Source organism: Pseudophryne corroboree, chromosome 5, assembly GCF_028390025.1.
Source record: "Pseudophryne corroboree isolate aPseCor3 chromosome 5, aPseCor3.hap2, whole genome shotgun sequence".
NCBI lineage: Eukaryota > Metazoa > Chordata > Amphibia > Anura > Myobatrachidae > Pseudophryne > Pseudophryne corroboree.
In genome coordinates this window covers 657,144,797-657,162,432 of record NC_086448.1, presented here as the reverse complement: position 1 = coordinate 657,162,432, position 17,636 = coordinate 657,144,797, and the positions used below count along the sequence as shown (strand labels likewise).

At 49.6% G+C, this 17,636-nt stretch overlaps 1 protein-coding gene across 3 annotated transcripts in view; it reads right to left on the bottom strand.

Annotated features, from left to right (window-relative positions):
• The window catches only part of MCM4 (minichromosome maintenance complex component 4), a 162,990-nt gene that overhangs the window by 31,811 nt on the left and 113,543 nt on the right, over positions 1 to 17,636 (bottom strand). The window lies entirely within an intron of this gene.

The window sequence follows — 17,636 nt, the reverse complement described above, 5'->3', positions numbered from 1 at the left end:
CACCCCTTAAAGGCGCCAAATTTGAATCAGAAAAGGCGCCTCTGATCATAATCTGACCCACTCCAGACACATGAGATCATACAGTGGCACACTGAAGGAATAAACATATTACTTAGAGCACATTGCACCAGTAAATGTGTAATGTAATATATAAATCATACATCATGAAGGGGGGGTGTTTACTCACCACTGCTTGCAGATGATGGAGTGGCCCCGACACGCGCCGCACGCAGCGGTGTCCGGCCACTGTTACTTACCGCTGCCGTAATCTTCTGCTGGATGGAGTGGCCCCGACACGCGCCGCACGCAGCGGTGTCCGCCAGCTCAGGAGAGCTCAGTGTCTCCCTCAGCCGGGGCCCATCCCGAGCCGCACGCAGCTGCGATGGGACCCCGCCGGCAGCTCCCGCGGTGCAGACTGGCAGTGGCAGAGCTGCCAGTCTGTGCGTGTATGTAAGAAAAAATAAAATAAAGAAAATAAGATTTTACTTACCGATAAATCTATTTCTCGTAGTCCGTAGTGGATGCTGGGACTCCGTCAGGACCATGGGGATTAGCGGCTCCGCAGGAGACAGGGCACAAAAATAAAAGCTTTAGGACTAGGTGGTGTGCACTGGCTTCTCCCCCTATGACCCTCCTCCAAGCCTCAGTTAGGATACTGTGCCCGGACGAGCGTACACAATAAGGAAGGATTTTGAATCCCGGGTAAGACTCATACCAGCCACACCAATCACACCGTACAACTTGTGATCTGAACCCAGTTAACAGTATGACAAACGTAGGAGCCTCTGAACAGACGGCTCACAACAATAACAACCCGATTTTTTTGTAACAATAACTATGTACAAGTATTGCAGACAATCCGCACTTGGGATGGGCGCCCAGCATCCACTACGGACTACGAGAAATAGATTTATCGGTAAGTAAATTCTTATTTTCTCTGACGTCCTAGTGGATGCTGGGACTCCGTCAGGACCATGGGGATTATACCAAAGCTCCCAAACGGGCGGGAGAGTGCGGATGACTCTGCAGCACCGAATGAGAGAACTCCAGGTCCTCTTTAGCCAGGGTATCCAATTTGTAGAATTTTACAAACGTGTTCTCCCCCGACCACGTAGCTGCTCGGCAGAGTTGTAATGCCGAGACCCCTCGGGCAGCCGCCCAAGATGAGCCCACCTTCCTTGTGGAATGGGCCTTGATAGATTTAGGCTGTGGCAGGCCTGCCACAGAATGTGCAAGTTGAATTGTGCTACAAATCCAACGAGCAATCGTCTGCTTAGAAGCAGGAGCACCCAGCTTGTTGGGTGCATACAGTATAAACAGCGAGTCAGATTTTCTGACTCCAGCCGTCCTTGAAATATATATTTTCAATGCCCTGACAACGTCCAGCAACTTGGAATCCTCCAAATCGCTAGTAGCCGCAGGCACCACAATAGGCTGGTTCAGGTGAAACGCTGAAACCACCTTAGGCAGAAACTGAGGACGCGTCCGCAGTTCTGCCCTGTCCGAATGGAAAATCAGATATGGGCTTTTATACGATAAAGCCGCCAATTCTGACACTCTCCTGGCTGAAGCCAGGGCCAGTAGCATGGTTACTTTCCATGTAAGATATTTCAAATCCACCGATTTGAGTGGCTCAAACCAATGGGATTTGAGAAAATCCAAAACTACATTAAGATCCCACGGAGCCACTGGGGGCACAACCGGGGGCTGTATATGTAGTACTCCTTTTACAAAAGTCTGGACTTCAGGAACTGAAGCCAATTCTTTCTGGAAGAAAATCGACAGGGCCGAAATTTGAACCTTAATGGACCCTAATTTGAGGCCCATAGACAATCCTGTTTGCAGGAAATGTAGGAATCGACCCAGTTGAAATTCCTCCGTCGGGGCCTTCCTGGCCTCACACCACGCAACATATTTTCTCCAAATGCGGTGATAATGTTGTGCAGTCACCTCCTTCCTGGCTTTTACCAGGGTAGGGATGACCTCTTCCGGAATGCCTTTTTCCCTTAGAATTCGGCGTTCAACCGCCATGCCGTCAAACGCAGCCGCGGTAAGTCTTGGAATAGACACGGTCCCTGCTGAAGCAGGTCCCGTCTTAGAGGTAGAGGCCACGGATCTTCCGTGAGCATCTCCTGAAGTTCCGGGTACCAAGTTCTTCTTGGCCAATCCGGAGCCACGAGTATCGTTCTTACTCCCCTTTGCCATATAATTCTCAGTACTTTTGGTATGAGAGGCAGAGGAGGAAACACATACACTGACTGGAACACCCACGGTGTTACCAGAGCGTCCACAGCTATTGCCTGAGGGTCTCTTGACCTGGCGCAATACCTGTCCAGTTTTTTGTTGAGGCGGGACGCCATCATATCCACCTTTGGTTTTTCCCAACGGTTCACAATCATGTGGAAGACTTCTGGATGAAGTCCCCACTCTCCCGGGTGTAGATCGTGTCTGCTGAGGAAGTCCGCTTCCCAGTTGTCCACTCCCGGAATGAACACTGCCGACAGTGCTATCACATGATCTTCCGCCCAGCGAAGAATCCTTGCAGCTTCTGCCATTGCCCTCCTGCTTCTTGTGCCGCCCTGTCTGTTTACGTGGGCGACTGCCGTGATGTTGTCCGACTGGATCAACACCGGCTGACCCTGAAGCAGGGGTTTTGCCAGGCTTAGAGCATTGTAAATCGCTCTTAGCTCCAGTATATTTATGTGAAGAGACATCTCCAGGCTTGACCACACTCCCTGGAAGTTTCTTCCCTGTGTGACCGCTCCCCAGCCTCTCAGACTGGCATCCGTGGTCACCAGGACCCAGTCCTGTATGCCGAATCTGCGGTCCTCTAACAGATGAGCACTCTGCAACCACCACAGAAGAGACACCCTTGTCCGTGGAGACAAAGTTATCCGCTGATGCATCTGCAGATGCGATCCGGACCATTTATCCAGCAGATCCCATTGAAAAGTTCGTGCGTGGAATCTGCCGAATGGAATCGCTTCGTAAGAAGCCACCATTTTTCCCAGGACTCTTGTGCATTGATGCACAGACACTTTTCCTGGTTTTAGGAGGTTGCTGACAAGTTCGGATAACTCCCTGGCTTTCTCCTCCGGAAGAAACACCTTTTTCTGAACCGTGTCCAGAATCATTCCCAGGAACAGCAGACGTGTCGTCGGGGTCAATTGAGATTTTGGAAAATTCAGAATCCACCCGTGCTGTTGCAGCACTACTTGGGTTAGTGCTACTACGTCCCCCAGCTGTTCTCTGTACCTTGCCCTTATCAGGAGATCGTCCAAGTAAGGGATAATTAATACGCCTTTTCTTCGCAGAAGAAACATCATTTCGGCCATTACCTTGGTAAAGACCCGAGGTGCCGTGGACAATCCAAACGGCAGCGTCTGAAACTGATAATGACAGTTTTGCACCACGAACCTGAGGTACCCTTGATGTGAAGGGCAAATTGGGACATGCAGGTAAGCATCCTTGATGTCCAGGGACACCATAAAGTCCCCTTCTTCCAGATTCGCTATCACTGCTCTGAGTGACTCCATCTTGAACTTGAATTTTTGTATGTACAGGTTCAAAGATTTCAGATTTAGAATAGGTCTTACCGAGCCGTCCGGCTTCGGTACCACAAATAGTGTGGAATAATACCCCTTTCCCTGTTGTAGGAGGGGTACCTTGACTATCACCTGCTGAGAATACAGCTTGTGAATGGCTTCCAATACCGTCGCCCTGTCTGAGGGAGACGTTGGCAGAGCAGACTCTAGGAACCGGCGAGGGGGAGACTTCTCGAATTCCAACCTGTAACCCTGAGATACTACCTGCAGGATCCAGGGGTCCACCTGTGAGTGAGCCCACTGTGCGCTGAAATTCTTGAGTCGACCCCCCACCGCCCGAGTCCGCTTGTAAAGCCCCAACGTCATGCTGAGGGCTTTGCAGAAGCCGGGGAGGGCTTCTGCTCCTGGGAGGGAGCTGCTTGGTGCACTCTCTTACCCTTTGCTTTTGCCTCGGGGCAGATATGACTGTCCTTTGCCCTCTTGTTCTTATAGGAACGAAAGGACTGCGGCTGAAAAGACTGTGTCTTTTTCTGTTGGGAGGGGACCTGAGGTAAAAAGGTGGATTACCCGGCTGTTGCCGTGGCCACCAAATCCGATAGACCGACCCCAAATAATTCCTCCCCTTTATACGGCAATACTTCCATATGCCGTTTGGAATCCGCATCACCTGACCACTGTCGCGTCCATAAACTTCTTCTGGCAGATATGGACATCGCACTTACTCTCGATGCCAGAGTGCAAATATCCCTCTGAGCATCTCGCATATAAAGAAAAGCATCCTTTAATTGCTCTATAGTCAATAAAATACTGTCCCTATCCAGGGTATCAATATTTTCAGTCAGGGAATCCGACCAAACCACCCCAGCACTGCACATCCATGCAGAGGCGATGGCTGGTCGCAGTATAACACCAGTAGGAGTGTATATACTTTTCAGGGTAGTTTCCAGCCTCCTATCAGCTGGATCCTTGAGGGCGGCCGTTTCAGGAGACGGTAACGCCACTTGTTTTTATAAGCGTGTGAGTGCCTTATCCACCCTAGGGGGTGTTTCCCAGCGCGCCCTAACCTCTGGCGGGAAAGGATATAATGCCAATAACTTCTTTGAAATTAGCAGTTTTCTATCGGGGTTAACCCACGCTTCATCACACACTTCATTCAATTCCTCTGATTCAGGAAAAACTACAGGTAGTTTTTTCAGACCCCACATAATACCCCTTTTTGTGGTACATGCAGTATCAGAGATATGCAAAGCCTCCTTCATTGCTGTGATCATATAACGTGTGGCCCTACTGGAAAATACGTTTGTTTCTTCACCGTCGACACTAGATTCGGTGTCCGTGTCTGGGTCTGTGTCGACCGACTGAGGTAAAGGGCGTTTTACAGCCCCTGACGGTGTCTGAGACGCCTGGACAGGTACTAACTGGTTTGCCGGCCGTCTCATGTCGTCAACTGATTTTTGTAACGTGCTGACATTATCACGTAATTCCATAAACAAAGCCATCCATTCCGGTGTCGACTCCCTAGGGGGTGACATCACCATTACCGGCAATTGCTCCGCCTCCACACCAACATCTTCCTCATACATGTCGACACACGTACCGACACACAGCAGACACACAGGGAATGCTCTTATCGAAGACAGGACCCCACTAGCCCTTTGGGGAGACAGAGGGAGAGTTTGCCAGCACACACCCAAGCGCTATAAATATATAGGAACAACCCTACAGAAGTGTTGTTTCCTTTATAGCAGCTTAATATATCAATATCGCCAAAAAAGTGCCCCCCCTCTCTGTTTTTTTACCCTGTTTCTGTAGTGCAGTGGAGAGTCCTGGGAGCCTTCCTCGCAGCGGAGCTGTGCAGGAAAATGGCGCTGTGTGCTGAGGAGATAGGCCCCGCCCCCTATTTCGGCGGGCTCTTCTCCCGGTGTTTGCGAGACCTGGCAGGGGTTAAATACATCCATATAGCCCCAGGGGCTATATGTGATGTATTTTTAGCCAGAACAAGGTATTATCATTGCTGCCCAGGGTGCCCCCCCCCAGCGCCCTGCACCCTCAGTGACCGCTGGTGTGAAGTGTGCTGACAACAATGGCGCACAGCTGCAGTGCTGTGCGCTACCTCATGAAGACTGAAAAGTCTTCTGCCGCCGGTTTCTGGACCTCTTCACTTTTCGGCATCTGCAAGGGGGTCGGCGGCGCGGCTCCGGGACCGGACTCCATGGCTGGGCCTGTGTTCGATCCCTCTGGAGCTAATGGTGTCCAGTAGCCTAAGAAGCCAATCCATCCTGCACGCAGGTGAGTTCACTTCTTCTCCCCTAAGTCCCTCGTTGCAGTGAGCCTGTTGCCAGCAGGACTCACTGAAAATAAAAATAAGAATTTACTTACCGATAATTCTATTTCTCGGAGTCCGTAGTGGATGCTGGGGTTCCTGAAAGGACCATGGGGAATAGCGGCTCCGCAGGAGACAGGGCACAAAAAGCAAAGCTTTAGGATCAGGTGGTGTGCACTGGCTCCTCCCCCTATGACCCTCCTCCAAGCCTCAGTTAGGATACTGTGCCCGGACGAGCGTACACAATAAGGAAGGATTTTGAATCCCGGGTAAGACTCATACCAGCCACACCAATCACACCGTACAACCTGTGATCTGAACCCAGTTAACAGTATGATAACAGCGGAGCCTCTGAAAAGATGGCTCACAACAATAATAACCCGATTTTTGTAACTATGTACAAGTATTGCAGATAATCCGCACTTGGGATGGGCGCCCAGCATCCACTACGGACTCCGAGAAATAGAATTATCGGTAAGTAAATTCTTATTTTCTCTATCGTCCTAGTGGATGCTGGGGTTCCTGAAAGGACCATGGGGATTATACCAAAGCTCCCAAACGGGCGGGAGAGTGCGGATGACTCTGCAGCACCGAATGAGAGAACTCCAGGTCCTCCTTAGCCAGGGTATCAAATTTGTAGGATTTTACAAACGTGTTTGCCCCTGACTAAGTAGCCGCTCGGCAAAGTTGTAAAGCCGAGACCCCTCGGGCAGCCGCCCAAGATGAGCCCACCTTCCTTGTGGAATGGGCATTTACATATTTTGGCTGTGGCAGGCCTGCCACAGAATGTGCAAGCTGAATTGTATTACACATCCAACTAGCAATAGTCTGCTTAGAAGCAAGAGCACCCAGTTTGTTGGGTGCATACAGGATAACAGCAAGTCAGTTTTCCTGACTCCAGCCGTCCTGGAACCTATATTTTCAGGGCCCTGACAACATCTAGCAACTTGGAGTCCTCCAAGTCCCTAGTAGGCGCAAGGCACCACAATAAGCTGGTTCAGGTGAAACACTGACACCACCTTAGGGAGAGAACTGGGGACGAGTCCGCAGCTCTGCCCTGTCCGAATGGACAAACAGATATGGGCTTTTTTTTGAGAAAAAAACCACCAATTTGACACTCGCCTGGCCCAGGCCAGGGCCAAGAGCATGGTCACTTTTCATGTGAGATGCTTCAAATCCACAGATTTGACTGGTTTTAAACCAATGTGATTTGAGGAATCCCAGAACTACGTTGAGATCCCACAGTGCCACTGGAGGCACAAAAGGGGGTTGTATATGCAATACTCCCTTGACAAACTTCTGGACTTCAGGAACTGAAGCCAATTCTTTCTGGAAGAAAATCGACAGGGCCAAAATTTGAACCTTAATGGACCCCAATTTGAGGCCCATAGACACTCCTGTTTGCAGGAAATGCAGGAATCGACCGAGTTGAAATTTCTTCGTGGGGCCTTCCTGGCCTCACACCACGCAACATATTTTCGCCACATGTGGTGATAATGTTGTGCGGTCACCTCCTTCCTGGCTTTGACCAGGGTAGGAATGACCTCTTCCGGAATGCCTTTTTCCCTTAGGATCCGGCGTTCCACCGCCATGCCGTCAAACGCAGCTGCGGTAAGTGTCTTGGAACAGACATGGTACTTGCTGAAGCAAGTCCCTTCTTAGCGGCAGAGGCCATAAGTCCTCTGTGAGCATCTCTTGAAGTTGCGGGTACCAAGTCCTTCTTGGCCAATCCGGAGCCATGAGTATAGTTCTTACTCCTCTACGTCTTATAATTCTCAGTACCTTAGGTATGAGAAGCAGAGGAGGGAACACATACACCGACTGGTACACCCACGGTGTTACCAGAACGTCCACAGCTATTGCCTGAGGGTCTCTTGACCTGGCGCAATACCTGTCCCGTTTTTTGTTCAGACGGGACGCCATCATGTCCACCTTTGGTATTTCCCAACGGTTTACAATCATGTGGAAAAACTTCCCGATGAAGTTTCCACTCTCCCGGGTGGAGGTCGTGCCTGCTGAGGAAGTCTGCTTCCCAGTTTCCATTCCCGGAATGAAACACTGCTGACAGTGCTATCACATGATTTTCCGCCCAGCGAAAAGTCCTTGCAGTTTTTGCCATTGCCCTCCTGCTTCTTGTGCCGCCCTGTCTGTTTACGTGGGCGACTGCCGTTATGTTTTTCCCACTGGATCAATACCGGCTGACCTTGAAGCAGAGGTCTTGCTAAGCTTAGAGCATTATAAAATTACCCTTAGCTCCAGTATATTTATGTGGAGAAAAGTCTCCAGACTTGATCACACTCCCTGGAAATTTTTTCCTTGTGTGACTGCTCCCCAGCCTCTCGGGCTGGCCTCCGTGGTCACCAGCATCCAATCCTGAATGCCGAATCTGCGGCCCTCTAGAAGATGAGCACTCTGTAACCACCACAGGAGAGACACCCTTGTCCTTGGATATAGGGTTATCCGCTGATGCATCTGAAGATGCGATCCGGACCATTTGTCCAGCAGATCCCACTGAAAAGTTCTTGCGTGAAATCTGCCGAATGGAATTGCTTCGTAGGAAGCCACCATTTTTACCAGGATCCTTGTGCAATGATGCACTGACACTTTTCCTGGTTTTAGGAGGTTCCTGACTAGCTCGGATAACTCCCTGGCTTTCTCTTCCGGGAGAAACACCTTTTTCTGGACTGTGTCCAGAATCATCCCTAGGCACAGCAGACGTGTCGTCGGGATCAGCTGCGATTTTGGAATATTTAGAATCCACCCGTGCTGTTGTAGCAGTATCCGAGATAGTGCTACTCCGACCTCCAACTGTTCCCTGGACTTTGCCCCTATCAGGAGATCGTCCAAGTAAGGGATAATTAAGACGCCTTTTCTTCGAAGAAGAATCATAATTTCGGCCATTACCTTGGTAAAGACCCGGGGTGCCGTGGACAATCCAAACGGCAGCGTCTGAAACGGATAGTGACAGTTCTGTACCACGAACCTGAAGTACCCTTAGTGAGAAGGGCAAATTTGGGACATGGAGGTAAGCATCCCTGATGTCCCGGGACACTATATAGTCCCCTTCTTCTTGGTTCGTTATCACTGCTCTGAGTGACTCCATCTTGATTTGAACCTTTGTAAGTGTTCAAATTTTTTAGATTTAGAATAGGTCTCACCTAGCCTTCTGGCTTCAGTACCACAATATAGTATGGAATAATACCCCTTTCCTTGTTGTAGGAGGGGTAATTTGATTATCACCTGCTGGGAATACAGCTTGTGAATTGTTTCCCATACTGCCTCCTTGTCGGAGGGAGACCTTGGTAAAGCAGACTTCAGGAGCCTGCGAGGGGGAAACGTCTCGACATTCCAATCTGTACCCCTGGGATACTACTTGTAGGATCCAGGGGTCCTGTACGGTCCCAGCGTCATGCTGAGAGCTTGGCAGAAGCGGTGGAAGGCTTCTGTTCCTGGGAATGGGCTGCCTGCTGCAGTCTTCTTCCCTTTCCTCTATCCCTGGGCAGATATGACTCTTATAGGGACGAAAGGACTGAGGCTGAAAAGACGGTGTCTTTTTCTGCAGAGATGTGACTTAGGGTAAAAACGGTGGATTTTCCAGCAGTTGCCGTGGCCACCAGGTCCGATAGACCGACCCCAAATAACTCGTCTTCCTTTATACGGCAATACACCTTTGTGCCGTTTGGAATCTGCATCACCTGACCACTGTCGTGTCCATAAACATCTTCTGGCAGATATGGACATCGCACTTACTCTTGATGCCAGAGTGCAAATATCCCTCTGTGCATCTCGTATATATAGAAATGCATCCTTTAAATGCTCTATAGTCAATAAAATACTGTCCCTGTCAAGGGTATCAATATTTTTAGTCAGGGAATCCGACCAAGCCACCCCAGCTCTGCACATCCAGGCTGAGGCGATCGGTGGTCGCAGTATAATACCAGTATGTGTGTATATACTTTTTATGATATTTTCCAGCCTCCTGTCAGCTGGCTCCTTGAGGACGGCCCTATCTATAGACGGTACCGCCACTTGTTTTGATAAGCGTGTGAGCGCCTTATCCACCCTAAGGGGTGTTTCCCACCGCGCCCTAACTTCTGGCGGGAAAGGGTATACCGCCAATAATTTTCTATCGGGGGGAACCCACGCATCATCACACACTTCATTTAATTTATCTGATTCAGGAAAAACTACAGGTAGTTTTTTCACATCCCACATAATACCCTCTTTTGTGGTACTTGTAGTATCAGAAATATGTAACACCTCCTTCATTGCCCTTAACAAGTAACGTGTGGCCCTAAAGGGAAATACGTTTGTTTCTTCACCGTCGACACTGAAATCAGTGTCCGTGTCTGTCGACCGACTGAGGTAAAAGGACGTTTTAACGCCCCTGACGGTGTTTGAGACGCCTGGACAGGTACTAATTTGTTTGCCAGCCGTCTCATGTCGCCAACCGACCTTGCAGCGTGTTGACATTATCACGTAATTCCATAAATAAGCCATCCATTCCGGTGTCGACTCCCTAGAGAGTGACCTCACCATTACAGGCAATTTGCTCCGCCTCCTCACCAACATCGTCCTCATACATGTCGACACACACGTACCGACATATAGCACACACACAGGGAATGCTCTGATAGAGGACAGGACCCCACTAGCCCCTTGGGGAGACAGAGGGAGAGTTTGCCAGCACACACCAAAGCGCTATATTTTACAGGGATAGCCTTATAATAAGTGCTCCCTTATAGCTGCTTTTATAAAATCACAATTTCGCCAAATTTTGCCCCCCCTCTCTTGATTTAACCCTGTTTCTGTAGTGCAGTGCAGGGGAGAGCCTGGGAGCCTTCCTGACCAGCGGAACTGTGTGAGGAAATGGCGCTGTGTGCTGAGGAGATAGGCCCCGCCCCCTTTTCGGCGGGCTAGTCTCCCGCTTAAAAATGGATTCTGGCAGGGGTTAAATATCTCCATATAGCCCCGGAGGCTATATGTGAGGTATTTTTTTGCCAAAAAAAGGATTTTCATTGCTGCCCAGGGCGCCCCCCCCCCAGCGCCCTGCACCCTCAGTGACTGCCGTGTGAAGTGTGCTGAGAGCAATGGCGCACAGCTGCAGTGCTGTGCGCTACCTTAAGAAGACTGAGGAGTCTTCTGCCGCCGATTCTGGACCTTCTTCTCTTTTCAGCATCTGCAAGGGGGCCGGCGGCGAGGCTCCGGTGACCATCCAGGCTGTACCTGTGATCGTCCCTCTGGAGCTAATGTCCAGTAGCCAAAGAAGCCAATCCATCCTGCACGCAGGTGAGTTCACTTCTTCTCCCCTAAGTCCCTCGATGCAGTGATCCTGTTGCCAGCAGGACTCACTGTAAAATAAAAAACCTAAGCTAAACTTTTCTAAGCAGCTCTTTAGGAGAGCCACCTAGATTGCACCCTTCTCGGCCGGGCACAAAAACCTAACTGAGGCTTGGAGGAGGGTCATAGGGGGAGGAGCCAGTGCACACCACCTGATCCTAAAGCTTTACTTTTTGTGCCCTGTCTCCTGCGGAGCCGCTATTCCCCATGGTCCTTTCAGGAACCCCAGCATCCACTAGGACGATAGAGAAAAACCTAATAACTTTTTCTAAGCAGCTCTTTAGGAGAGCCACCTAGATTGCACCCTGCTCGGACGGGCACAAAAACCTAACTGAGGCTTGGAGGAGGGTCATAGGGGGAGGAGCCAGTGCACACCACCTAGTCCTAAAGCTTTTATTTTTGTGCCCTGTCTCCTGCGGAGCCGCTAATCCCCATGGTCCTGACGGAGTCCCAGCATCCACTAGGACGTCAGAGAAAAAATAAGAATTTACTTACCGATAATTCTATTTCTCATAGTCCGTAGTGGATGCTGGGACTCCGTCAGGACCATGGGGAATAGCGGGCTCCGCAGGAGACAGGGCACATCTAAATAAAGCTTTTAGGATCACATGGTGCGTACTGGCTCCTCCCCCTATGACCCTCCTCCAAGCCTCAGTTAGGTACTGTGCCCGGACGAGCGTACACAATAAGGAAGGATCTTGAATCCCGGGTAAGACTCATACCAGCCACACCAATCACACCGTACAACTTGTGATCTGAACCCAGTTAACAGTATGATAACAAAAAACGAAGTAGCCTCTGAAAAGATGGCTCACAACAATAGTAAAAACCCGATCTTTGTAACAATAACTATGTACAAGTATTGCAGACAATCCGCACTTGGGATGGGCGCCCAGCATCCACTACGGACTATGAGAAATAGAATTATCGGTAAGTAAATTCTTATTTTCTCTAACGTCCTAGTGGATGCTGGGACTCCGTCAGGACCATGGGGATTATACCAAAGCTCCCAAACGGGCGGGAGAGTGCGGATGACTCTGCAGCACCGAATGAGAGAACTCCAGGTCCTCCTTAGCCAGAGTATCAAATTTGTAAAATTTTACAAACGTGTTCTCCCCTGACCACGTAGCTGCTCGGCAAAGTTGTAATGCCGAGACCCCTCGGGCAGCCGCCCAAGATGAGCCCACTTTCCTTGTGGAGTGGGCCTTTACAGATTTAGGCTGTGGCAGGCCTGCCACAGAATGTGCAAGTTGGATTGTGCTACAGATCCAACGTGCAATCGTCTGTTTAGACGCAGGAGCACCCATCTTGTTGGGTGCATACAATATAAACAACGAGTCAGATTTTCTGACTCCAGCTGTCCTTGAAATATATATTTTTAATGCTCTGACAACGTCCAGTAACTTGGGAGTCCTCCAAGTCGCTAGTAGCCGCAGGCACCACAATAGGCTGGTTCAAGTGAAAAGCCGAAACCACCTTAGGGAGAAAATGAGGACGTGTCCGCAGTTCTGCCCTGTCCGAATGGAAAATCAGATATGGGCTTTTGTATGATAAAGCCGCCAACTCTGAAACTCTCCTGGCTGAAGCCAGGGCCAATAGCATGGTTACCTTCCATGTAAGGTATTTTAAATCTACCGATTTTAGAGGCTCAAACCAATGAGATTTGAGAAAATTCAAAACTACGTTCAAATCCCACGGTGCCACTGGAGGCACTATTGGGGGTTGTATATGTAGTACACCTTTGACAAAAGTTTGTACTTCAGGCACTGATGCCAATTCCTTCTGGAAGAAGATTGATAAGGCCGAAATTTGAACTTTAATGGACCCCAATTTTAGGCCCATAGACAATCCTGCTTGCAGGAAATGTAAGAATCGACCCAATTGAAATTCTTCCGTTGGAGCCTTCTTGGCCTCACACCACGCAACATATTTCCGCCAAATGCGGTGATAATGTTGTACAGTCACTTCCTTTCTAGCCTTAATCAAGGTAGGAATAACTTCCTCTGGAATGCCCTTTTCTTTTAGAATCCGGCGTTCAACCGCCATGCCGTCAAACGCAGACGCGGTAAGTCTTGGAACATACAAGGTCCCTGCTGAAGCAGATCCCTTCTTAGAGGTAGAGGCCACGGATCCTCCGTGAGCATCTCTTGAAGTTCCGGATACCAAGTTCTTCTTGGCCAGTCCGGAGCCACCAGTATTGTTCTTACTCCTCTTTTCCGTATAATTCTCAGTACCTTTGGTATGAGAGGCAGAGGAGGGAACACATACACTGACTGGTACACCCACGGTGTTACCAGAGCGTCCACAGCTATTGCCTGAGGGTCTCTTGACCTGGCGCAATATCTGTCCAATTTTTTGTTGAGGCGAGACGCCATCATGTCCACCTTTGGTTTTTCCCAACGGTTCACAATCATGTGGAAGACTTCTGGATGAAGTCCCCACTCTCCCGGGTGAAGGTCGTGTCTGCTGAGGAAGTCTGCTTCCCAGTTGTCCACTCCCGGGATGAACACTGCTGACAGTGCTATGACATGATTCTCCGCCCAGCGCAGAATCCTTGCAGCTTCTGTCATTGCTCTTCTGCTTCTCGTGCCGCCTTGTCGGTTTACGTGGGCGACTGCCGTGATGTTGTCCGACTGGATCAACACCGGCTGACCCTGAAGCAGCGATTTTGCCAGGCTTAGAGCATTGTAGATCGCTCTTAGCTCCAGTATATTTATGTGAAGGGACGTCTCCAGGTTTGACCACACGCCCTGGAAGTTTCTTCCCTGTGTGACTGCTCCCCAGCCTCGTAGGCTGGCATCCGTAGTCACCAGGACCCAGTCCTGTATGCCGAATCTGCGGCCCTCTAACAGATGGGCACTCTGCAACCACCACAGGAGAGACAACCTTGTTCTTGGTGACAGTGTTATCCGCTGATGCATGTGCAGATGCGATCCGGACCATTTGTCCAGCAGATCCCACTGAAATGTCCGTGCATGGAATCTGCCGAATGGAATCGCTTCGTAAGAAGCCACCATCTTTCCCAGGACTCTTGTGCATTGATGTACTGACACAGTTCCTGGTTTTAGGAGGTTCCTGACAAGTTCGGATAACTCCCTTGCTTTCTCCTCCGGGAGAAACACCTTTTTCTGAACAGTGTCCAGAATCATTCCCAGGAACAGCAGACGAGTTGTCGGGGTCAATTGAGATTTTGGAAGATTCAGAATCCACCCGTGTTGCTGAAGCACTACCTGGGTTAGTGCTACACAGACTTCCAGCTGTTCTCTGGACTCTGCCCTTATCAGGAGATCGTCCAAGTAAGGGATAATTAATACGCCTTTTCTTCGTAGAAGAACCATCATTTCGGTCATTACCTTGGTAAAGACCCGAGGGGCCGTGGACAAACCAAACGGCAGCGTTTGAAACTGATGACAGTCTTGTATCATGAACCTGAGATACCCTTGGTGTGAGGGGTAAATTGGGACATGCAGATAAGCATCTTTTATGTCCAGGGACACCATGAAGTCCCCTTCTTCCAGATTCGCTATCACTGCTCTGAGTGACTCCATCTTGAACTTGAATTTCTGTATGTACAGGTTCAAGGATTTCAGGTTTAGAATAGGTCTTACCGAACCATCCGGCTTCGGTACCACAAATAGTGTGGAATAATACCCCTTTCCCTGTTGTAGGAGGGGTACCTTGACTATCACCTGCTGAGAATACAGCTTGTGAATGGCTTCCAAAACCGACGTCCTTTCTGAGGGAGGCGTTGGTAAAGCAGACTTTAGGAACCGGCGAGGGGGAGACCTTTCGAACTCCAACATGTAACCCTGAGATATTATCTGCAGGATCCACGGGTCCACTTGTGAGCGAGCCCACTGATTGCTGAAAATCTTGAGTCGACCCCCCACCGCTCCTGAGTCCGCTTGTAAAGCCCCAGCGTCATGCTGATGGCTTTGTAGAACCCGGGGCAGGCTTCTGGTCCTGGGCAGGGGCTGCTTGCTGCCCTCTCTTACCCTTTCCTCTGCCTCGCGGCAGATAAGACTGTCCTTTTGGTCGCTTGTTTTTATAGGAGCGAAAGGACTGCGGCTGAAAAGACGGTGTCTTTTTCTGTTGGGAGGGGGTCTGAGGTAAAAAAGTGGATTTGCCGGCAGTTGCCGTGGCCACCAGGTCCGAAAGACCGACCCCAAATAATTCCTCTCCTTTATATGGCAATACTTCCATATGCCTTTTGGAATCCGCATCACCTGACCACTGTCGCGTCCATAAACTTCTTCTGGCAGATATGGACATGGCGCTTACTCTTGATGCTAGAGTACAAATATCCCTCTGAGCATCTCGCATATAAAGAAAAGCATCCTTTAATTGCTCTAGAGTCAATAAAATACTGTCCCTATCCAGGGTATCAATATTTTCAGTCAGAGAATCCAACCACACTACCCCAGCACTGCACATCCAGGCTGAGGCTATTGCCGGTCGCAGTATAACACCAGTATGTGTGTATATACTCTTCAGTGTAGTTTCCAGCCTCCTATCTGCTGGATCCTTGAGGGCGGCCGTATCAGGAGACGGCAACGCCACTTGCTTTGATAAACGTGTGAGCGCCTTATCCACCCTAGGGGGTGTTTCCCAGCGCGCCCTAACCTCTGGTGGGAAAGGGTATAATGCCAATAACTTCTTGGAAATTAGCAGTTTTCTATCTGGGTTAACCCACGCTTCGTCACACACGTCATTCAATTCCTCTGATTCTGGAAAAGCTACAGGTAGTTTTTTCACCCCCCACATAATACCCCTTTTTGAGGTACCAGCAGTATCAGAGATCTGCAAAGCCTCCTTCATTGCCGTGATCATATAACGTGTGGCCCTATTGGAAAATACGTTTGTTTCTTCACCGTCGACACTAGATTCATCTGTGTCGGTACCCGTGTCGACTGACTGAGGTAAGGGACGTTTTACAGCCCCTGACGGTGTCTGAGACGCCTGAGCCGGTACTAACTGGTTTTCCGGCCGTCTCATTTCGTCAACTGACTTTTGTAATGTGCTAACATTATCACGTAATTCCATAACTAAAGCCATCCATTCCGGTGTCGACTCCCTAGGGGGTGACATCACCATTACCGGCAATTGCTCTGCCTCCACACCAACATCGTCCTCATACATGTCGACACACACGTACCGACACAGCAGCCACACAGGGGATGCTCTAATCGAAGACAGGACCCTCTTAGCCCTTTGGGGAGACAGAGGGAGAGTTTGCCAGCACACACCAAAAACGCTATAAATGTATATAAACAACCCTAGAAGGTGTTGTTTTTGATATAAGCGCTTTTAATATATCAATATCGCCAAATTATGTCCCCCTTCTCTTTGTTACCCTGTTTCTGTAGTGCAGTGCAGGGGAGAGTCCTGGGAGCCTTCCTCACCAGCGGAGCTGAGCAGGAAAATGGCGCTGAGTGCTGAGGAGAATAAGCTCCGCCCCTTTTTCGGCGGGCTTTTCTCCCGGGTTTTAAGAAAACTGGCCTGGGTTAAATACATACATATAGCCTTAATGGCTATATGTGATGTATTTATTTTGCCACTAAAGGTATTTAATATTGCTGCCCAGGGCGCCCCCAGCAGCGCCCTGCACCCTCCGTGACTGAATCAGTGAGACGTGTAGCAACAATGGCGCACAGCTGCAGTGCTGTGCGCTACCTTCATGAAGACTGAGGAGTCTTCTGCCGCCTGCTTTCCGGACCTCCGTCTTCAGCGTCTGTAAGGGGGATCGGCGGCGCGGCTCCGGGACGAACCCCAGGAGGACCTGTGTTCCGACTCCCTCTGGAGCTAAGTGTCCAGTAGCCTAAGACTCCAATCCATCCTGCACGCAGGTGAGTTGGAAATCTCTCCCCTAAGTCCCTCGATGCAGTGATCCTGTTGCCAGCAGGATTCACTGAGATTTAAACATAAAAAAAACTATTTCTAAGCAGCTCTTTAGGAGAGCCACCTAGATTGCACCCTTCTCGGACGGGCACAAAAACCTAACTGAGGCTTGGAGGAGGGTCATAGGGGGAGGAGCCAGTACGCACCATGTGATCCTAAAAGCTTTATTTAGATGTGCCCTGTCTCCTGCGGAGCCCGCTATTCCCCATGGTCCTGACGGAGTCCCAGCATCCACTAGGACGTTAGAGAAAAGAAAAATTCTTCAGCTAAACCCAAGTGAACCAGCTACCTCGGGCACTAAACTAAGACTGGCTTGGAGGGGAGATAGTAGGGGAGGAGCTAGCCACAGAGTGAAGAATTTTAAAGTGCCAGCTCCCAATTACTGCCTACTATTTCCCCATTGTAACTACGCTCCAGTGGCCCCTAGTGGATGAAGGAGAAATTCACTGTTTTACAAATAAATGTAACCTTAATGAGTAAATATAAGTGATTCAGAACCTTAATGCCTAGAATATAATTGAACATATACA